Consider the following 24,992-nt stretch of genomic DNA (forward strand, 5'->3'; position numbering starts at 1 on the left):
TTATTAAAATTAGACATAATCCTAACAAATGGAACATAAGAAGAGACATGATATGTCTGAACCTGCTGACTCTGCGGCCTCAGCAATAGAGGGGCTGCTGCACTTAGCAGGCTGGAAGAAACAGAATACCAGGGTTTTAATGGATTTATCAGTTGGGTAAATGTCACGTATATCTGAAGAGGTACGTCAAGATAAATTTGGAACACCTAGAACTCTTACATCTTAATAAAAGAAGAAACAAAGGAAATTTGCAAATAGTCTTACATATATTACCACTATGTTCACAGATTGCATGAAGCCTGTATGTCTACATGGTGACATACTACAAACAAACAAGTCTAATCCTGAAGTCATACTGCCATATATTTGTTTCTGCTTCTCAGTAGTAGTAACAACTAGAAGGCTAGAGTATGCCTGCTGTATAAACTAGGCACATTGAGGGGAATTTTTTCAATGCATTTTTATAATTCTAGCACAACACAAGAGTTCCCTTGTTCCAGAATGGAAAGCTACATCATTCAGGGGCTGGTGTAGTTTATAGTGTGAGAAGGTGACAGACAGAGTGATGGAGTCCAGATGTATCAGGCCAATGTTTCTGACTTATGTATGGTCCAGGGCAGATCTGGAGTAGGCCTCAGCACAGGTGTAGATCCTTGGCTCATTACTGGGCCAGAAAAGGCTGCAGCTCTTGCATTGCATTGCAGTTCCATGGGGTGAAAGGAGTTGTATGGTTCTGTCCTGTAACCATGAGTCTGGTGAGACAATATTGTATTTATTTTGTTTGTGTGCCTGTAAGTAAGCCACATGTATAGTTAGTTTATCAGTTCTGTTTAGTTAGTTGCTCAGACGAGCAGGGTTTTTTTTTTGTTTTTGCCTGAAGTTAAAGCCGTATTTTGCTGCATATTTTGTGCCCCTGTCCTGACTGTTTGGGTCTGCACTACTGCTTCTACCGAGCTAACTTCCCCTCATTAGGTATAAAAAAAATATGTCAAGGTAGTGCATCTCCACCTGGGCCTACCCTGATGTTTGCCAAGCAGGTGAGAACATGCACAATGTGTATAATTTTTGGGGAATTTCTTTGGCTCAAATAGCTGTCCGCCAAACATTTGCACCGGAAACCTGGCATGGAAGGATTACTAAATTTCACCCCATTGATTATAGTTCTTCAGCATGCAGACACATTGGTCAGCATAAGAGCTGTAGACCCAAATTGAGATTCTTGTTGTTATGCTATTGAATAGCTGATTCCCATCCGACTTCAGAAACCCTGACAATAACTACTGAAAAAACATACAGGGAGAATTGTTCCATGCCAACCGATGAATGGCTGTCCATATAATAGATAGTCAGACCAGGTCTGCCATAGTGACAGCCGCTTTGTATTATCAGATCTCCTTTCTGAAAAAGTCACAATTCCCCACATCCCGTACAATGTCCATATTGTCTAAAACTATGAGGCTGTTCTGTTGTTTTAGAAAAAAAATCTGCTTTTTATCCTATGATCTTTCCCAATGTCATTTTGGTAGCACTGCCGGGATGTGAGATAATTACACCTTTGTGCAGGTGTTCCATAATAAAAATGAACATCGAGTATTACTATAATTCAATTTCCATTTTAATTCTATAAAGTTCACACTGCAGAGAAATTATTTTAATAGAAAAAAAATGCATAATATTAAGATGTGTTTTACCCGCTGCATTAAAGCCTAAAGGGAAAATGGTTCCAAAATGAAATGTTTAAGAAATTGCAATGATTCACTGGAGTATAAAGTAAGTAAACACACATAATTACAATATTCGTGTGTAGTGATATACAAAGGAATCTTGGGTTATATTGAATGTGCTGTCGGGTAAGTAAGCAACAGACATTCAACCTGATTTGATGGTTTATGGTAGAATATAGGAGGTTGCCCACTCCAAACCAGTTGCCAACAGATGGGGCAGCAACTGAAATTTCAAAAATATCTGCATTTGGATTGTTGTACCTTAAAGGGGTATTCCTACATTGCACACTCACCAGTCTTCACTGTTGTAAAATCTTCTTTCTTCCTGGTTTCTTGCATCATTTGGTGGGCGGGGTTTCACATGCAACCTGCTGTTTAGCTCCGCCCCAAATTAGCATGTAGCTCCGCCCACCCATGTTGGACTATGAAGTACAGGCAGCAGCAACTCCATTCTGTGTTACATACAGAGACTGCCTGTCTTTGCCATAATGAACACAATTGAATTAGGTAGCCTGATAACTGGGAGAACAGAAGAAATGAAAGCAGCTCCTCTCCTCTATCTGAGTGCAGGACCTAGGTCACGTGGTGTAGACACAGGAATAGCTAGAAACACAGGCTTGCTCCTGTGCACTTAGCCCCTCCTCCCTCCCCCCTGAGAGCAGCTTGACTCATGAGCAGCTAAGTCAAGGCTGTGGCCACAAAGAATTGAATAAAGTAAGATAGTGGACAAACAAAGCAGTTTTGCTGAATCAGTGTATTTAGGAAAAGTCTTACATTCACATTAACCAGCAGTATAGATAGGATCCTTGTGATGGGACAACCCCTTTAAAGCTAAGGCCTCACGTGGCGTCCCATAGTAAAATAGTGTTGTGGGAAAAACTGCAGTGGCAAGGCATCATGGTTTTTCCTGCACTGCTGTTCACAGAAGGTCTGCAGAGGTTTTGTCTGTAGACTTTCTGCTTCCATTATACCTATAGAGAAAATGTTGGCGTTTCCATGGGAATAATTGACAATGGTTTTGGAATACACAGCGTGTCCGCAGCATATATTTTAACACTGTGTATGAATTGGATTCGGTAGAATCCCATCCACTATACAGTGACAGTATAACACTGAAATTTTTTCCATGAAGTCCTTGCCACGGCTGAACCATGGCATTTATACCAAGTGGAGCCCCGTCTTAAGTATCACAAGCTTCAGATAAAAAAAAAAAAAAAAAAAAAAATCAGATCCTATGCAGAGTTATGTGTCACCATAGTTACAAACTACAAAACACTGCATGTGGATCCATAGTCACTTCTCTCTGCCTTTTCTGGTGCTATAAGTTATCATGAAGAGTGGTGTAATGAAGTGGAGGTGCAAGTGAGAATACTGAAAGATTACCCCATGCGGTGGTTTTATGCAGCCTGTAACGTAAAGAAACATATAGAGCATTTACACTGGATATATATGCATAATATGGTAGAAAATATATAATCAAGGTTTTTTTGCAATATTGCTTTTTTATTGTAGCTATAGTAAGAAATTACATTCTCTTTAAATGAATATTATTTGAGAATTCTAGCATATTTTCAATCGAATGGCAACCGGTTAGGGCTGCTTGTAGTCAGATAATGGACCACCATTTTGTGTATAGGGAATAGCATTTTAATTAGTGTATTATGGATTAGGTTTGTTAAGGGTTGTTCTATACTCATCCACTTCATAGCAGAACACACATATAGGAAGAGTAATAATAAATTAAATACATGATCAATTGATCTCTAGAATTAGAGCATACAAAAGATTTACCACCCCTTCATTACAGGGGGCTGAGCTCATATATACCCAATGACTGGTATATATTGCAGTATGTCAGAAGACGCTTAAGATGGAATTTCCTTTGTAAATCAGTCATCCTTCCGGTTTTGTATCCTTCTCAGAAATGTAGTCATCCTTTCCTCATTCATTAGCTTCATTATTTCTTTAATAGATCATTTCAATAGCTGAGACACAACTTTGCATGTTTGAAAAAATCAAATACTTGAAGTAGAGAAGATCTATCATTGGAAAACTTTGGAAATAAATGTTTCTAATATTAGATTTATATTAATGGTGTGGAGAAGTACACATCCTTCATTATGTCACACGCTGATGACCTCATTTGTGCTACATAATACGGTTAATGTGACCCATGTTGCTGTACAGTGCTAGCTGACACCAATTCAGTAAGCTAATCACATTGCTGACTCTTGCTTTTCTCAGGGCATGAGTTAATAGGAGACATCAGTAATGATAAAACACTGTACTTTGCAGCAATCTCCAGTGAAAGCTCTCCCCCAAGAGACTTGAGTCACTGCATAGCCATCGAAAGATAAAATATGTAGCAAGTAAGAAGTGTAATGTTATTTATACAGAAGTGACCCAATACTGTACAGAGGATATACTCACTTACTGTATAGTCCTTGCCCCAGTGCAGAGCAACGCCTCACACATACATTGTATTATATGGCTGAGACCTGTGACTGCAATGTACCCTTTTATACTAATATTAATAAAATAATGCGTTTACTACATGAATTTTATGACCACTAAAGACTTTTGGCTAACTACCACAGATTGGACATTATATGACTGTACATTGAGCAGAGCTTACAGGTCTGATTATTATGTGAAGCCTCATATACAGTGCACATACACTATAAAGACTTTAGTACATAGCATGTCTCCACCATTATCCAGCTCACCATGTGTAGAAGCAGGAATCAGATAACAGAAGGAGAAACAGTAACAGGAAGAGTTCAGCAGATTTTTGATCCAATAAAAATGGATAATTTATTTTATTTTATCCAGTGTGCTGGATTCTCCTTCTGTTCCAATTGAATGTTTTACACCTAAACAATCAAGATTTTAGTTCCATTTGGGGAACAACACCATGTGAAGATGGAGACACACATATTCTTGTCAGAGATTACTTCTACTTGGAGACCATGACCATCGAACCCTACAGAGAACTACATACTGTACATGATTTTTATGAAGTCCAACACCATCTGGGGACACACACATCGACCTCATTGGGCACATAGGCCCAATATGCCAGAAAAATTCATCAGATTAAGACAGCAGCTGATAAAATACCATTATAAAGCAACAAACAGGTATTTGAAGCTACAGGTGCCTCTGGAATCCCACAAGTCACCAGAGTCTTGCAGTTGTGCATAAACCTTATTCAGCCACCCCTTGTCAGTGCTCACAAGCAGAAACTGTTGCAGGGCGCCCATACATACATGAAGACTAATTTTGAAACAGTTGTGTTTACTTAAGAGTGCTGTACAACCCTAAATGGTCCAGATGGATGGAATAGTGGATGATTGGTGGATGGACACCATGCCCCAACAAAGCTGCAATGTCAGCAAGGTGGCAGAGTCATGTTTCGGGACTGAATCATGGGCAAGAAAGCTGGCAGGCCCCTTTAGAGTGCTATGTTTTTTTGAGCCAAAGCTAGGAGTGGATTGAATAGAAGGGAGAAATATAAGAACTTTCTATATATCTCCCAATCTGTAAAGGAATTGCTATAGGAGCAATTCCCCCGGTAGCTGCGGGTGAACCCTGGGGAGAGGGTCACAAAGACAATGAGCCCTAAGCTGAATCCCCCTGTTCCTTCCTACTTGCCTGTCCTGTCCTAAGTGACTGGCGACAACTGGGCAGCAAATTCCTACCTAGCTATAGGTGATGACACAGAACACAGACAAGAAAAACAACGACAAAGAGAGGTCAGCTAGCCAAGGGTCCTGTAACAGTTGAGCAACACAGTACAGAATTGAAATCCAAGAGAATAGCCAAAGGTAAAGCCAGAGATCAATAATATTAGTACAGGTAACAAATCAGCAAGACTAAAAGCCAGCATGCACAAGGCAATAGCAAGCACCAATGTGATTGTGAGCAAACAATAAATAGGAAGGAAGAACCCACCCCAGACCTGATAAGAAGATAGGCTGTCAATCACACAGACAAGGCTAACATTAACTATTAGGCTAAGTTCATACTGAGTTTTTGGTCAGGATTTTGAGGCCGTATCTACCTCAAAATCTTGACCAAAAAGACGGCTCCCATTGAAATCAATGGGAGCTGCTCAGGTTTTTTTTCCGGGAGCCATTTCTTCAGGCTGTTTTGCTTCAGCCTGAAGACATTCCCCCCTCTGGATTAGGCCCATTCATTGGGCCTAATCCGGGGCGGAGTGCGCAGCTGGATGCTGGTGCAGTGCACTGGCTTTCAGTCGCAGCTACCCAGTTTTTTTTTTCCATCTGAACTTACCCTTAGAGGGGCAGTGGGAAACCAAGGTGAAGGAGATGAATTTGGTGGTAAATCAATTACAGAGGTGAGGAAATAGGACAGTGTTCAGACAACACAAGAAGAACCCTAAGCAAGGAATCAAAACTGAACACGTTTCCTGTGCCGCAGCGTGCGAGTGGATAGTGCTGCGTATCTGCAATGTGGGGCCTCAGCCTAAGCGCTTACTATATATTTTGCAACCCTTCTGTAACCACTACTAGGTGTGGCTCAAAAAAATGCAGCAAAATCTGCAACAAAAAAAAGCAGCATTTCTGCAAAAGGGAGGGTTAGCCTAAGGCTGGGGCCCCACAGGACGTAAACGCCATGATTTCCTGAAAAGCTGAGGGAAAAATCCTGGCATTTTACAGTCAAGGCAAAGTGGCTGGGATTCTAGGGAGTCCCGTGCCCACTTTGCGGTAAAAATCGCAGTGTGAACATGCTGCGATTTCCAAAATAGTTGTGATTTTGGAAACCACAGCATGTCAATTATACCTATGAAAATGCTGGCGTGTTCCCCATATATATATAATTGTAACAGAAAGTCCGCAGAGGAAACCTCCACAAACTTTCTGTCTAAAGCACTGCAGGAAGAACCGCAATGCGTTGCCGCCACAGTTTTTCCTGCAGCTCTTTTTTTCTGCAGACGTCCCGTGGGGCCTTAGCCTAAGGCTGAGGACCCTCATTGCAGAAATGCAGCTTTTTTTGTTGCAGATTTTGTTGCAGTTTTTTAAGCCAAGCCAAGAATGGCTACAAATGGAAAGGGAAATATATGGGAAGCTCTTACCATTCTACCTTTTGCTAAATCCATTCCTGGCTTTGGCTCAAAAAAACCACAGCAAAATCTGCAACAAAAAAGCTGCGTTCCAGCAACATGGGGCCTCAGCCTAAGGCTGCCTTCACACGGAGTAACGCCGGGCTTCATTCACAGCCGTACACGCGAGCGCTGTGGAAGGCTCCCGAACACCTCCCATTCACTTCAATGAAGCCGGCGTTACGAGCGCTCCTATTGAAGTGAATGGGAAGTGTTCGGGAGCCTTCCGCAGCACTCGCGTGTACGGCTGTGAATGAGGATTTTTACATGCCCGTTGTTACTCCGTGTGAAGGCAGCCTAAAGGTGTTTTAGTTTTGCAGATATTGATCACATGTCCTTAAGATAGATCATCAATATTGAATTAGTGGGGTTCTGACATCTGGAACTGCCACCTATCAGCTGTTTGAAAGGGCTGCAGAAGCTGCAACCTGCTTCCCAAGCACAGCTCCATACATTGTACACTGCCACTCCAACTATGGACATCATAAGAGAAAAAAGCAAAAAAAAAAAAAAATGCTGCCTTTATAATCTATGCACCCCCATCTCATATAGTTATACTACAGTTCACATTTAAGTGATGGATCTCGTACATTTTATGGTTTACATTTACTTACAGTATAATGGGGATGATCTGTGATAGGCTCTTATACTGTACTTGTATTGGGGCTCTCTGTCTTCCCCCCCACCAGTTACATATATCACACAACATATTTTATTTAGGAAGCAATTTTTCCTGTATTTATGCTGTAGTTTGGACACTGTCTTGAGAGATTTCAAGAGTAATACATATGGATAATTTATAAAAAAAAAAATCATTAGGCCTAGGATTTATGTGCTTATAAATACATCATAAATCATTTATCATCATTCATGAGATTTATACCTGATATTATATGTACTTTGAGAAATGCAGGATACGTTTTCAGATTTTACTTTGTTAGCTTTAGATTTCTAGTATAGCCATGCCTTATATATAATAACAGAACCACAGACTAGATGTAGCTATATCAGAAAATGTAATTGCACTAAGTAACGTGAAACAATGAATGAAAAGTGATGATGTTTGATGCAGGGTGAGAATTATGAGCGGCCAGCTTTGCAGCGAGTTGAGTTCAATACCTGACAGCATTGTTTTATGCTGTGTGTGCAGAGTTTGACAGATAGGCCCAGAATCACACTAAAAGCCGGCACAGCCTATTATCAGCAAAGCATTGTGTACACAGCGACCATTTCACTAGAGCAGCTTCAAACAGATGGGCCTATACAATTCAATTAGGGAAAAAGTGGAGAGAATAAAATAGGCTGAATATACAGAAAAAAAAACAGTAAAGATGCAAGGATTTGAGATTTACACAGGCAGGCAAGATGTAGAAATTTATGTTTTTGGTGGTATGATTCCACTCATCATTGTTCCTGAACCAGATTGGAATAAAATGTTACACATGTTTTACTGTACACTGAAGGGAATTTTATATATTTTTTCAGATTGGCTCCATTTTCCATTAGTGTTGAGAAAGAACGGATCCTGATCAGTGATCGAGCAAATTTCACGATCGGGATCAGCTGGAAAATGATCGGAAATCGGATTTTGAAATCTCAAGATCGGCTCAACCCTAAAAGTGACTTTTCTCATAGAGAAGCATTGACTAGGGTTGAGCGATCAGGATCGGAAAAGATCGGATTACGATTGGCGATCGAGCAAATTTCAGCTGGAAAATGATCGGAAATCGGATTTTAAAATCGATCCTGAAATCTCAAGATCGGCTTAACCTTACTTGCCATACACTTTAGATACTGTAGCTGTTGGCTATACACTTGTTTGTCTGATGGTTATTCTTCCTGATTCCCCTCTCCACATACCCAGACACACACTCAGTTCTGCTAAGTATGCAGATGTTTCTTCATAGAAAGAGAAGAAAAACGGCAAAAATATTCCACATCTTACCACCTTTCAGAATAAAGCAAACATTGGGGCTTGAAAGTTTGTGAATTCTTCATAATTTTCTATACTTCTGCATAAATTTGACCTAAAACTACATCAGATTTGCACACAGCTCATAAAGAGCCCCACATCAAACAAATGGGCCAAAGATATTTAGTCATGTGTTATCAATCAATGGGAGGACAATTGAGTCATCTCAATTGAGAGACCTGTTTTATTAAAAATCAGGGATGTATCAAAGTGTGAGCTTCACAACACGTTTGCAGAAATGTATCAAGGCATGAATATAGAAGATTTCTGAGGACCTCAGAAAGAGAATTGTTGATGCTCATCATGCTGGAAAAGGTTAATAAGCCATCTGTAAAGAAGCTGGACTCCGCTGATCAGACAGTCAGATTGTGTACAAATGGAGGACATTTAAGACCATTATTACCTTCCTCAGGGGTAGTTGACCATCATAGATCATGCCAAGAACAAGGCATAAAACACTATGTGAGGTCACAAAGGAACTCAAGCTAATCTCTAGCACCTGAAGGCTAAGGATAGACAAACCTTTGAAGATTTGTTTTGTCTGGTGTTCAATCAAAATGATCCTCTGGTTTGGTCTGAACTCGTCTGGTGCCCTTCTGAGACATCATGCACCCGGAGGAAGAACAAACGGAACGCTTGATGCTGCGATAAGGCCCTAAAGAGGTAAGGAAGGTGAGTATTGATGTTTTTGTATTACTTACACCTCCCTTGGGCCTTCTCCTATTTTATTCTGGGGTCTCTTCGTATCTATAATAATTTACCGCAAATCATGTTGCGGAGGCCTTTTTAGTTCGCACAAAACAAATCCCAACTTTTTTTTAGTTTTGGTTAAAGAACAAACAATTTGGAATATTCAGGATGAATCTAGCTTGTTACAAACTGACTTGATCAATACTACTGAAGGCCTTTTTCAGATTAGCTAATGTTAATGTTCCTAGTGTCTATCAAGAGGACACTGAGAAACAATGATGTACATGGCAGGAATCCAAGGAGAAAGCGAAACTCTCCAAAAAGAACATTGCTTCCCATCTGCACTTTGCTAAAGATAAGGTTTTCAAATGGCCAAGTCAAAGTCCTGAGCTTAATCCAACAAACCTGTAGCAAGCAGTTCATCGGAGGAAACCCACCAACATAACAGAGATGAAGGTGTTTTGTACAGAATGGGCTAAAGTTCCTCCAATCTGATGTGCAGAACCAATCATCAATAACCGGAAACATTTAGATACAGTTATTTCTGCATGAGGGGGTCACACCGGATAATGAAAGCAAAGGTTCACATACTTTTGTCACTCATCAGATTGATTCCTTCCATGAATAAATGACCAAGGGTAGAATTTTTACTCATTATTTTCATGTATTTCTCTGTATGTATTTTTAGAACTTATGTAAAAATCTGATGTAGTCTTAGGCCAAATTAATGTAGAAATATAGAAAATTCTGAAGGACTTAGAAACTTTCAAACACTACGTTAGACCATGTTGAAATCCAATCTGCCTTCTATCTCTGCAATGGAAGCACAAATGTTTATAGCAAAAAAGGTGCTACATTCAGGTGAACCTGACCTATCTATCGGTATTGCTTGTTTAAAGGGTTGGTCACTTTCAGACCAATTTTGAGAAATAAATGTTATTGTTTGTATAACAAAAAGCCCTACAATTTTCAAATATAGTTTCTGCATCAATTCCTGAGTTTTCTAGATCTCTGCTTGCTGTCATTCATACTGACTACCTGCGATGCATGAAATTCTGACCATGGTCATGTGATAATACAGTCCATGGTCATGTGATAATACAGTCCATGGTCATGTGATAATACAGTCCATGGTCATGTGATAATGCAGTCCATGGTCATGTGATGAGCACACAGGTGACACTCGCTATAGTCACAGCACAGTGATCAGAGATCTGCCTGGTATTGAGCTGCTCATTTGCATATTGCAAATTAAATGAATATCTCAGCAACAGAGGCATGAATTTTCATGGGAAAGGGTGTTACAATCAGGTGAGCCTGATCTATCTAGTCATGTTACTGGTTTAATATACTTCACCCTGGTCCCTTTGAGAGAACCAGCCAGGCACACTTTCCATTATACAGCCAATTATAGGTGGCCTTTGGAACCTTTTACTAAAATACAGGTTATACCAGTCTAATGCTATAAATACTATACCTCATATAACAAAATGGCACTGGGTCAACACAGTGATACCCACAATTATACAGTGGGACTCTACAGACCCTTCAGTTTACACTTTGTCACTGATACAAGACGTGAAAAGTATCCGTATTAGTAATACAGCCTGAATTGTCCAATTGAAATCAGGAGCATAGTCTGAAGCTTTTGGACCTCAATGTAGAATCTTTAACTAACTCCCCTAGCCCACCTCACATGTTCTATTTAACAAGGGACCTTTAGGGCCTATTGATTTACTTGAGAGAAAACTGTTGCTATTAAACAACTATCTGAATGAGGACATTAACATGATGATTAGAGGATTGTGTCCAGAGAGTTGTGGTCAATGACCACAGTTAAGACTGGTCTTCTACTATAAGTGGTGTTCCCCAGAGGTCAGTGCTGGGTCTGCTGTTATGTAACTTATTAATTAATGATACACAAGATGGGATTAATAGAACTGTCTCTATGTCTACAGCTGACAACAAGCCATGTCGTTCAGTACATTTCATGGGGTGTATACACAGGTTACAAGCAGACAGACTGAGTTTTTGGGCATCCACATGTCAAATGAGGTTCAATGTGGATAAATATAATGTTATGAATCTGAGTAAAAATAATCCATATCCAATTTATGTCCCAGGGGGAGTAAAGCTGGAAAAGTCATTGGTGGAGAAGGACCAGGGAGTACTTGTAGATCATAGAATAAATTAGAGCAGGCAATGTCAGTCAGCTGCTTCTAAGGCCAACAGGATATTGTCTTGTTTTAAAAGGGTATGTGTTAGGGAATAGATAGGACAGCAATTCCCCAGTAGCTGTTGAACCCTGGGACGGGACACAAGAGACAGTGAGCCCTAAGCTGAAGCCCTCAACTGTCCCTTCCTATTGCCAGGCTCTATCCTACGTAACAGGCGGCAACCACAAAGACGGTCCCTTCCTGTATATGTGAGACACAAAACGCAGATAAGACGAACAACAACAAAGGGAGGTCAGCTAGCCAGGGTTCGGTAACAGTCGAGTAATGCAGTGCCAAATCGGAGTCCAAAGAATAGTCAGTAGGGAAAGCCAAAGGTCAAGGATAAGAATGCAAGCAAAGAAAGTGACAGCAAACAGCAAGTACACACAAGGCAATAGCAAGCACCGGTGTGAATGAGAGCCAAGACTAAATAGGGAGGAAGAACCTGCCCCTGGAGTTGACAGGAAGGCAGGCTGTCAATCACACAAATTTTCACTTCATGAACAGAGGCAAACAAGGGCAGAAGACGGGTGTGGTGGAAATTCAATCACAGAACTACAGCCGTGTTCACACAGTGCAACCAAAAACTTTAAGCCAAGAACCAAACTGCACACGCCTCCTGCACTGCCGCATGCGAGCAGAGGGTGGTGCAGTGACCCAAACAGGCAGAGATGTTACAGTATGGACTCACAGGTCAGGGATGTAAGTCATTTATAAATCATTGGAGCAGCCCATCTGGATTACTTAGTTCAGTTCTGGGCACAAGTACATAGAAAGGATGTCCTAGAGTTGGAAAACGTTCAATGGAGGGTCACAAAACTGATAAGGGACATGGAGGACCTGTTGTAAGTAGAGACTAAACTTCATAAAAGGATTAGATGCCTTTTTATAGCAAAATAGCATTGATGGTTATGGAAATGTATAGATTTTCCATCCCCTGGTTGAACTTGAAGGATATGTCTTTTTTCATCCATACTAAATATGTAACTATGTAATTATTAGAGATGAGCGAGTAGTGTTCGATCGAGTAGGTGTTCGATCAAATACTACGGTATTCGAAATACTCGTACTCGATCGAACACTACTAACTGTTCGAAGTTTAATGTTCGATGCAGAACCAGCGTTGATTGGCAGAATGCTATACATTCTGCCAATCAATGCTGGTTCTTCTCTTACCTTTACGAAGTCTTCTCCGCGCGCGTCCCCGCGTCTTCTTCTGGGTGGAATTCACTCTGCCTAGGCATCTGGCCTAGGCAGAGCCGACTGCGCATGCGCGGGCATGCATGCGCATGCACAGTCGGCTCTGCTCAGGCGTCGGGCCTGGGCAGAGCCGCACGCACATGCGCAGTTGGCTCTGCCTAGGCCGGATGCCTAGGCAGAGTGAATTCCACCCGGAAGAGGACGCGGGGATCCTGCGCCGGGAGAAGACTTCAAGCAGAATCCAGCCCGACCGTCACTCGTGGACTTGGTAAGTATAATGTTATCGAATGTTGCCTACCCCTGAAACGAGCATTTCCCCCATAGACTATAATGGGGTTCGAAATACGTTCGAACAGTCGAACAGTGTGCGGCTGTTCGAATCGGATTTCAAACCTCGGACACTTTAGTGTTCGCTCATCTCTAGTAACTATGATTACTAGAGATGTACAAATAGACATAGGCAGCTCTCCCCATTGTAAACACTAAACCAGCATATTGCAAAGTACACATTACCTGCTCCTGTGACGTCACAAGGCTAGTCAACATCTCACAAAAAGATCAGGTGATGCAGTCCATGAGTTATGGAGTACACATCAGTGAAACCATAGTCTTCACTCTCTTATAGATCCCTTTGTGGCACTTTAGGGGCTGTTCTGTGGTTATTGTAATGCTATAAGCAGGTTGTGCTGCTGATCCAGTAAGAGAGTCTATTATAGTGATACTATGAAAGAATTCATTAGCTTCTTACAATACTCCAGTATGATTAAAATATTAATCTATAAAAAAAAATAGATCCCTATACATGAAGCAGATGCTTTAAACACCATCAATGCACATACCCAAACCACAGTTGTATTCTGTTTTTCGATTACAATAAATATCACTTTGGACTAAAACCTAGGTATATCTACTGTATACATACCCCTGGTGGTACATGCAGAGTCTATAGGGGTACTTGTATTATGGCGTTTATGGAAGAACAGACATGTGGGTTATTATATTATTTCACTAAGCAGGGGTACTCAACTTATTGTAGGGACTTTGAGAACAAATTGGGCTGCAAAAAAAGAAGCTAGAAACATTTTACTAAGAGCAACAGCACATTTCTCACCAACATTTGAAGCCTTTTTTATACAATAATGAATACACTACTATACTGTAGAATATTACGTCTAAAAGATACAAAGATATAACAGTTGTCCCACCATATCCGGCCAAATTCCCTTTTAATGTTGCATTGTAACTGGAAGCTATGCTGCTGCTAGTAATCCCATATAGCCCATGAAGTAAATAGTCAAAAAACCCAAAAGAAGTATCCATCAGTAGAGTAGCTTTAATACCAAATGTCTCCTTCTCTGTAGTATTAGGTATAGTACTGTAAAACAGATGCACTTAAACTGATAGAGTCCATGCATACAGTATGGATATACAATTTCTCTACAATGGCTTTTCCAATATGCAAAAATGAACGCTATTTTTTCATGACAGGCTTCCTACCTTTGCATTAGCCCTGCCTCAACAACTCCTTCATGTGCATTCACTGAAAGCTCTAAAGATTATGCAACCTACAAAGACAGTGCCTTGCACAATATGAGGCAGTCAGCAAGTGAACATCAATGCCATGATCACCTTTTATACAGCCATTAAGCTTCTTTAGCATTGATCCTCTATTATGCGATCCAGTACACAGTTTACAATTCAGCCCAACCAGGTGTTCTGTTCAATAGTAGTACTCGGCTGCCTGGTCTGTCACAGTTTACGTGCTATTGGATTATATTCTGGAAATTCATTGTGAGGTTTACAATAAATTCTCAGCAGCAAGAAGGAAACTTTTGACCTCTTGGAAGTATGGCAGATTACCAAAGCCATGAAATGGAAAGCAAAATCCAACAGAACCAATCGGTTGTTATTGAGATGGTGGCGTGTTTTAGGCTTTTTGTGCCAATGATCCTTGGCATTGTAGAAGTAAAATGGATCAATAAATAGTAAAAATGTAGCAGAGCTGAACTGTTAATGCGGCTAGTTTTCTATGTGTGTATTACATTAACTATAAGGCTGCATAAGAATACACAAAGAGATTTTGCCCTGGCACTCCAGAATTTACAGTGAATGATCAATGCAAATATTGTCCAATAATCCACTTAAGTACAAACACACATGCTCTGTGGGCATGCATAGAAAATGAAGATGAAGCTGCCTTATACAAAACACTCAAAATATAAATACATTCAGCTTGTATAGTAATAATCCAATCGAGATCACATAATCCATTTAGAAGTACAGTCCAGGTTAATGGACCAGACAGTGGAAAATAATGATAGTTAATCTCTGAATACTTTGCATAAGATATCAACATACTATGCAGCAACCACCTAAATATGATGTGAAAAGCAAGACAATAATACATATCTGATATTCAATTGTCAAATCTATAACATAAATCAGCCAAATCTCCAGCAGAAGAAGATAACTAAGAGCAATGTGGATCCAGATCGAGTAATGTAGAAGTTATCATCCGATTTCTTTTGGGTTGCATAAGCAGTGCCTTGTGATAGATCAGAAGATATACATAAAAATCTATGGCTATATACTTGATAGGATGACATGCTCAACCATGAAAAACCCATTTCTGCTACATTTGGCGCAAAAGTAGGCAAAACATTCATTCATTCATTCATTCAAGCCCGGCAAGAGAGTTTAAATCAGTATTACCATCTCATTAAAACTTGGAAAGATCACAACAGCAAGTGAAGAGTTAATGCAGTGTTGAAAACAGCAGACTAATAAAGTTCATAAAAGTAAAATAAATAACGTAGAATGAAGTAAAGTGTCCACAATGCACAGCAGCGTTAATGAAGCGTCTTCTGCAGTTACGATAGGCAGCAGAGTCTACTTACTCCAATTCCAAGCAGCTCCTACCACATTCTATAGCAGGAGGAGGGGTGCAAGGCAAAAGCCTGATCTCTATGCAGATAACACATGGATGACTCGCTCAGGCAGGGCTAATGCACAGGTAGGGAGCCAATCATAAAAAGTAGCTTTCATTGGTGCACATGGGAGGGAAAAAACATCCTACAGTAACGCAACATACAGCTTCTATATAATTGCAGAACGTTGCCAGCTCTATTAACCCTGATGGTGCTTGCCTATAGATATAGCAGACCTGAGATGATCATTGGCAACTGATGATGAACTAACTAAACATGATAGGTTGTTGCAGTGAAAGGGCACATTTAGTTCTGCTACATCTGTACTTATCTATTTAGATAGATTACTTTTTTCCCCTTAGATTATATCATTGCTATTACTAAATAATCCACTTAGACTCCTAAAGAGGCAAAAACCGTATGTGAAGAAGGTCCCCCCTTTTTCCTCCCAGGGACTGGAGACACGTTTGTGGCATTCAATCACTCTTAGGATTAACTCAGCGTGGAGGCTGTACTGGGGGAAGTACTAGGTGCAGCTGTGCAATCCTGCCTGCTGAGATCTGATCTGACTTTCCTATCTCAGCCACTTGATCGCTCTCACTGCAGAGACGTTGGCTCAGCTTGCAGAGGAGGCTTGCCTAATGCAGACTGAAACGCTCCCTCAATGCGCAGGAATGGCTTTGTCACTGCTGGATGAGAGAGATCCACAGACCTGTATCCTACACCAGAGGCTTCCGGAGCCTTGTTTGCAAGACTGACTTGCCCTGTGTACAGCATGTGTGAGCTATTTTACCGAGGCAGGGGGTGGAGGGAGCTGCCTTTTGGAGAGGATCTTCTTCATGTCATTCTCTGGATCTGTGTCTTTGTCTAGTGTGATAGATCCTGGAAAAAAAAAGCTTTGTCTGATATCTGACAACCCTAAATTTTACCCCCCTGAACCTACAGAAGGAGGGAGAGTGCTGCTGAATAAGCAGACTAGAAAGAGGAGGAATTGAACCTGCTGATGACCTTCAGCACCATGGACAGCGACCCAGATCAGCACCTTGTGTAGATCTCTTTCAGCACCTTGGACAGCGACGCAGATTAGCTCATTGTATAGATTTGTTTCAGCACCTTGGACAGCAAACCGATCAGCACATTGAATAGATCCTTCTGACTGATCTAGACCAGCTCCTTCAACAAGGATCTACCACCGCACACTAAACATAGGTTTGGATTGCCCCCACCCTTTTCACAATCTGGATCAGAACCTGGGATTGGACTGGGTCTGATTCAGCACCTCACACAGCGATCTTGGAGCACTTCAGCATCCCGTCTTGGTGCTTGCTAATTCTGGGATTAAAAGTACAAAACACCTAGTCTCACCCAATGGCTTCTACTACCGATGGGTGCTGTCCGAGGATGAGCATTATGTTGCTGGACAAGGATGCTTGCGTTAGCTTTTAAGGATTAACCTGGATCAGGTACATTGCAAGGTCACAGCTCCATTTTTTTACCTGTTTACTGTCTACCAGAGGCGCTGGTGAAAGTTAATTGTCTGATGTGGATTTACTTCGGGATGGTGATCCCCTGAAGCCTTTCTAAACTGTCCAATGTGCATTATGATGTGTCAAGTTGTTGGATTTTAGGATCAAGGTGTCTTGCTATGTACGAACAAGCTGCATACTATACATATGGTGGTGGTCTTAGCCTTCCTGTCTGTGTCGGGGATGTTTGTACCCACACAATCTCCTTGCTACTGCTCTGATTCCCACACGTTCTCCTGCTGTCATCTCTTTTAATGAAGCATTCTGTTTGGATTACCTCTAGTGAAAATCACGGATAGAATTCTAGAATGCCAATGCTAGGTAATGGCAAAGGGCACACAATTTACCAGGAAACAATTTGCCAGCCTGTGAGCTTCTCCCCGAGGCACCCTGTTATCATTTTATCTGCAGGTAAAAAGTCTGACTGCAATCGTCTTTACTCCAGAGGCGACAGGTAAACACAAAGCTTAATCCTTCCATAAAATTGTGTTGTGATCTGGTGTCTTATGGCTCAGCTGCATTGCAGACTGCTTTACTTATTAATGCTTTTTCGCATTTGTTAGAGTGAGCTGAAATACCCAGGGGTTCCTGTTGTATGATGTTCTAGCAGAATCATTTCTATTAAATGGAAAATAAATCTATACAGGGGCACTTAATCTATCCCTGAAATGGCAGATCAGTTACATAGCTTCCTGGACTTCACTTGGAAACCAAGTGTCTCCATCCAACCTTCAAATCTTCTATCTGGAAATTGGTCATCTCTCACTAAAATAGAAGTGTACAACCTAGACTGCCATAGAGAAGAGGGACATTGGCTTATGGCAGAATTTGGGTGGCAGTGTTATATAGACTACTATAGACCGACCATGACAGAACATGGTGATTGCTGTAGACTATAGGATTTCTCCATAAACTAGCACTTAGTGAGACTTTTAATAGAATGCATATGTGATTGTTCTAGTTATGTAATACAAGCAGATGGCTGGGGAGGGGGTGTTCTGTCAAACATTCAGCTATTGCATAGTACTAGTGCATATCGCTGGAATCAGGTTAGGTTGGGAATCAGTTCGTTGGAGTCATCAAATAATCCATTTTATGACTCCGAGATATGAAATGGAGGATCAGAGGTTTGTTTCTTTTTTCTTTCTTTCTTTCTTTTTTTTTTTTTTTGGGGGGGGGGGGATTAGTGAAGACGATAATGCACTTGCCTTACAAGATGCTCTCATCAATGTTTCATGTTCATGGAGAAGAACAGGTTAATAATTCAGATGCATTATGCTTTATTTGTCTGGGAGTTTTACAGCAGTCAGATATTTAATATAGGCTTCTCGCCTACCCTGGCCTTGCATCCTTTAAGATTTGGCTAGGGTGGAAATAGATGTTGTTTTCTCTTTTTTAAGGATCTTATTTTGGGGTCTTGTGTATTCTATTACCTTTAGTAGTTGATACATTTCACATATTTCTGTATGAAGGTATTTGTTGGCATCTGGATAAGATTGGAACAAGGAGGTGCTGTTTCCAAGGCTGGCAGGCTGGGGGTGCCAGTGGGCCACTTTTAAGGTTCTCTTACACCTTTTTGCTTTAACCTCTCATTTGCCTGTTTCCAATAGAACACACTATGTTTAGGGATACATTACACATTTATTATACTTTTAGTTTGTACCTTAAATATTATAATCTAATTCCCCTAAATAAAACACCAATTTTGTTACTCTGAAGCTACCTCTAAACCTTTTCAGAAATATTATGTTTCGAGTCCTCTTCACAGTCCTGTATATATACGTTCATATATATATATTGAATTGATGGAGTTTCCAAGGGACACAAGAACTTGCTTGGATTCAAGTTAAAGTAACTCCTGCAGCATATAGCAGCTTCTATACGGTGACTCCCACCAGCAGTTATCCATATCTGGGTTACAGTGTTACAATGACTCTATATATAATGTGGATAAGAGTAAATCTCTACGTATCATGCAATGTATTACGACTATGCCATATGCTCATTCTCAAAATCTATACAGTACATTTCAGCAAACTGTAGCATTCTTTGGCTATTGATTCTTTGGTTTGGATGAGCGTAGAATACATTTCATCTTGAAGAGATCTACAGATACATATTCATAAGAACAGGATGACTTCCTCATCTAAGTGATTAGGCGACAAAATAGGATGTGTTCTTTCCATTCTCTGTACATAGACAATCTGGATCACTCACAGATGCCAATTAGATGGAACTGTCTTTATGACATGTACACGGCTGCTGATTCTTAGCCCTACAGTCCCCCTCCACATCTTCCTTCCCCCTCCCTAATAATCTAGCTTCTTTTCTCACTGTGATCCCAGAGATTTGTTACAAAATGAGCTCACGCCATTTTGGGTGCCCTGTAGCTGCATTCAAAGCAGGGATTTACATGGAGTCAGAGCAGCCTGACATTTTTTTTATCCCCCGCCTCTGAAAGGATTCCTATACATACTGTTTATTCAGATTGCAGAATTCTCATCATACAACTGCGGGGAGGGGGAGAGAAAGTAAGAGGTGGTGGGAGAGGGAAATAGAAAAAAAGAAGGACCTGGGAGAGACCATGGGATAGAGAAGAAGATAGATAGAGACAGAGATAAGAGAATAGAGCATAAAGCAAAGTTGCTAGGGAGAAAGGAAGAAAGTGGGGGGAGAAGAGAAGAACATAGAACAAATAGAAAAATAGAGAGTGTTAAAGTTATCTAGGAAACATTCATTAGATAGATAGATAGATAGATAGATAGATAGATAGATACCACAAGGTAAACAGATAGATAAATATGATATATAGATAGATAGATAGATAGATAGATGATAAATACATGCAGTAAAATATAATAATTCTTTATGAACATTAGTATATCCAACTTTGAATGACATAGGAAACCCTGTCACGTTGTCATGGCCCCTCCTCTGTTGCTAACATGATGAAATCATGCATTATCTTATTTACAAGGATTGATAACCATTGCCTTTTCTTGAGAACAATTCTAGTGCATTATCCCTGCCAGTATGACTGTATCATGCATGTTCCTATGATCCTCAGAGCTTGTAACTAGCAATGCTATATGAATTATTAATACATAATTACAACTCAAATGTTTTTCTAACCAGATTTATGTTCCTAAACCTGAAGCTTCATATTAAAGTCAATATATATGGAAAAGTGACCCTACATACACTATATATATATATATATATATATATATATATATATATATATATATATATATATACATTGAATCCACCATACACTGATACAGTTTCAAGAGTAGCAGACAAAAATCAAGTCATATCCTAACCATATCCTTTACTCATCTGAGGTCCCTTTACACTGTGTGCTCTGGGAAGGAAAAAGTTGAAAAAATTCCAGTGATGCCTGCAAGGCATCTCATGATCATGACACTCAGCATTGCTGAACAGTGTACAGTCACTCATATACATTGGGCAGCTACAAGAGAAATGCGACTCGCCTCCAATTCTAGTACATAGAACAGCTGTAAAATGACAGCCTCTCTAATATCAGTATCAGCCTGTCACAGTCTTAGCCCATAAGCAGTAAGGAAACAGATAGAACAATGATTATTAGACTTTTTGTGGCACCATTCAATAGATGAAGGTTTGTGTAAAAGACAAAAATCCAAAATAAGCAAAATCATTATTTTCTTAAAGATGTACATCAGGTACCATGATATACGTTGTTCTATTGCAACATGAACTCTCCATTTTCCATATAAAGGGCCCCATTTTAATATGTAAAAGAGAGGTATTCTGCAAAGAACAGCTTCGGATAAAGAGAACTAAGCATGACCATGTATTACGTGCTCACCGCTGCTATTCAGCACCACTTTACAACTATGCTTGCCCTATCGATAACGGCTAATCATAGGGGTCTCCTCTGCCGAGCCCAATGGTCCTCACAAAAACTGTAAATTTGGAGCGTTTTCTTTGTAGAATAAAAAAAACCCTGCACTGAAGCAAGTGAATGCATTTATACCGTATTTTAGTAAATGCCTATCGTGTACAGCACTGCCTTGTGGACTTGGCATAATGGTTGCCTTACCCTTATCTCTTGCTTTCCCCTAATAAATAATGCAACAGATTTGTGAACACAATTCGAGAAATAACTTTATACACATTATGCAAATATGACTTCATTTGTGTCGGCTAACGTTACCTTTGAGCAATAATTAAGCTGGAGACACAATTGGCAATTTGGGAAGTTTTGCGTTGCCTGTTGGCAATAGAGAGAGGAAGCCGAGAAAATGACTTCTTTAGGTTTTAATTTAGCTTGTTAATTACCATGATCCCTCCATCTGAACCCTCTGCTCTAAACTGGAACATGGAGGAGGCTGAGGATGTTTTACAAGGCTGAGCAGGCCCCTCTAACTCGATCCAGCAGGATTATGAGTCATGTCATGTGTTGATTTGTTCAATCAATTATTATAGGCAGCTCAGTGCTCCAGGCAATCTTATACTGTAGCATTAAATTGTAAGGCATACTATATTAATAATTACTGAGCTTCCCTTCCTGCCAATGCACATGGGTATATTTGTCAAGTTGGAGGCAGAGACATAAATGCTAAATTGATACAATTTGCTTTTGTTTTATGCTGCACACATGATATATTAGCAATCTGCTTCAATTACATGAACCTAATGTTCCAGGCAAGAGATTTGCAACTGATAAGTATATGTAATACATGTTGTCGGGATAGGTGGAGGTGTGTGATGGAAAAAACCTGTAAAATGTGTGCAATCAGTTAGGATGACACAAAGCCATTAAGGTGTGATTTACTGCGCTGTTACAACTATTAAACAGTAAGTGCATGCAGCCAATAACCCAGTGGTATGGTTACAGACTTTGGTTATATCACAAAGAAATCAATGCCTTTAGGATTGGATACTTTATAGTAAGAATACAATCAGCACTAATTTGATTTTGCAAAATAAGCCATTGGAATGTATAGTCAGATTTTGGCATCTAGGACAGAAAGATCTAGATCCCTAGATCCCTTACAATTACCTACCATTCAGGCCCCGTGCACATAAGGAAAAGCATGGTGGATCCTGGCAATCTCAGTGAGACTGGACTATCTTGTGTATGTATATAAGGGTCTCTCCATTCTCCATGACAGATGATGTCTGGTAAAGCAAAGATCATCAGTGAAAATTGACATTTTATAGCCAATAATTTTGTTTTTAGGGTAGGGGTCTGTCATTGACTCCTCTCCCTACATTGATAACACATGCATGCTCAGCCAAGTGTGGATATGTGTGAGAGAATCTGAAGGAATAGGTATTCTAGTTAATAACTGTTGAAGGTACATGACCACCATTACTCTGTGCAGATATTGTCCTTGTCTCATATTCATAGCCATGACCTCATTGTTGTAAATCAACATGCTGAGCCACAATGCTATACAATCTCCATTAATATTAGATGACTCTTCCTCTTAGTAAGTTGTACAATGTCCATGGGAAACTCAACATTGCTTACAGTCGTAGACATAACTATTTTGACAATTGAATAAAAAAGTCTACTCCAGCATGAGAGGATATAAAGAACATATCCAAAGATAAGAATGATGATTATGATTACAACAGTGATAATTATGACAGTACTTATGATAATATGAAATATGAGGATGTTAATGATGATGATGAAAATGACCACAATTACCTTGATCACAATAACAACAATTATAGGAAAGATAAGGATGTTGAAAATGTGACCACAACGACCAATGACTGTGGTGATCACCATTGTAATGGTGCTGATGATGATTATAAGAGTTACAGTATGCACATATACTCACATGTGATAGTGAGCACCATAAGGATAATTATGTAGATAATGGCCATGATGATGATAATAATAACAATGCTGATGAAGGGGATGGTGATGAAGAAATTGGCTGTAATCAGAATGAAAATGATGACTATTATACAGCCATGATGAGGCCTATATGTAAAGTGACTGTATGTAACACAAAGGAAAGAGAAAGCTTCAAGCTTGGAAACAGAGTTACTCTATAGTCACATGACAGTGACAATTGGCCGTATAATGGTCGTTTTCTTAATGGCCATCAGCCACATTAATTTTACCGTATGTGAAAGGGGGTTATTCACATGATTAATATTTTGACCCATTTTTACAGATCTCTCCAAGCACTGCAATTTATGTGGGATCTGTGAAAACACTCATTAAAAATGGACATTTTTAATGGCCACTTTCACCCACAGTCATGTAAATGTAGGTTTAGGGCCCTTGCACATGACCTGTCTGTGGAAAACGGTCCATGTGTGGGCTGTAGTACCTAGACTTATCTCGGCCATGTGCATAGGAGTCACTGATACATGGTTAGTTGTGATTCAGTGAGTGCCCAGATGGTCTGCTCACTACTATGAACTGACATAATGCTATGAGTCCATTACTGTAGTGATTGGCCATTTGGAAGCTCACTGCATCATAACTAACTATGTATCAGTGACTCCTATGCACATGGTCGAGATCAGTCTAGGTACTACAGCCCACACACAGACCGTTTTCCACAGACTCAATTATGTGCAAGAGCCCTAAGACTTTATGCACACGTCAGTGACATTTTTGACAGATCAAATGTCCATTAAAAATAGACATTAATGTCCATTTTTTTTATGGCCATTTTGTATTAGTTTTTAATCCATCCCTTTCCATTTTGCAATTTTTGATGGCTGAGAGTCATCCATTTTGCATCAATTTTTAACTGTCGGTAATAATACGGATGAAATTCATTGGTCTTTCTTTTTTGACCCAACCCATTGATCTGTTTATTAAGGGAGCCTTCACAAGGAGTAAACGTGCGTGTATTTTGCAAATGGGAGTCTTATTTTTACACGTGTATTTTGCAAAAATACACATACGTTTACTCCGTGTGAAGGCTCCCTTGACGTTAAATGAATGTCATTTTTTTACATAAGTTAAAAATAGATCCTTTCATTTTCATTGAGTCCATGTGTCCACAAAAACGGACAAAGACAGCATGTATGTTTTTTGATGCCTGTGAAAAACGGACAATCAAAAAAACTGACGTGAATTCAATGTGTCCTTAAAACGGGCATGTGATGGACAGTGCAAGAACTGCTGTGTGAATATACTCTATTGTTACATTCACACGACCGAGGTACAGAACACTCGTGTAAAACGTACATTTTTCATAGCCATCTTGCATGTGAGAAGCGCCTATTTTCACGGATCCTCTATATGGAAGGATCTGTGATAATGGACAAAATTAGGATGACCTATATCTTGACAGTCCATTACAATGGGTTATCTGGTTTCTAACATTGATGGCCTAACCTAAGGATGGGGCATAAATGTTACAAACCAGAAATCACCTTTATAGAGGACCTTTCATGTCTTTGGGCACATGTGGTTTTATATACCGCTACAAAGCCGACAGTGCCCTGAATTCAGCGCATTATTAGCTTTCCCATTATATGACCCAGGGCAAAAGATATTGGTGCTGTTACCAATGTCTTCCCACTGTCAGAAGGGCATTTCTGACAGTCTAGCTGGGCTGTGAGGAACACTCCCTGACAGTATCTG

General features: G+C 40.0%; 1 protein-coding gene across 2 annotated transcripts in view; it reads left to right on the forward strand.

Annotated features, from left to right (window-relative positions):
* Positions 1 to 16,378: 16,378 nt before the first annotated feature.
* LRFN5 (leucine rich repeat and fibronectin type III domain containing 5) overlaps positions 16,379 to 24,992 on the forward strand; it is a 195,995-nt gene continuing 187,381 nt past the window's right edge. Inside the window, exon 1 of one of the 2 annotated variants that reach the window (XM_075282458.1) lies at positions 16,379 to 17,834. The gene's annotated coding sequence lies outside the window, so the exon portion shown is untranslated. Of the gene's footprint in view, positions 17,835 to 17,863; positions 18,508 to 24,992 lie in introns of those variants that run through there. The other variant, XM_075282459.1, reaches the window with a different exon arrangement.

The sequence above is a fragment of the Leptodactylus fuscus genome, chromosome 7 (genome assembly GCF_031893055.1).
Source record: "Leptodactylus fuscus isolate aLepFus1 chromosome 7, aLepFus1.hap2, whole genome shotgun sequence".
NCBI classification, from domain to species: domain Eukaryota; kingdom Metazoa; phylum Chordata; class Amphibia; order Anura; family Leptodactylidae; genus Leptodactylus; species Leptodactylus fuscus.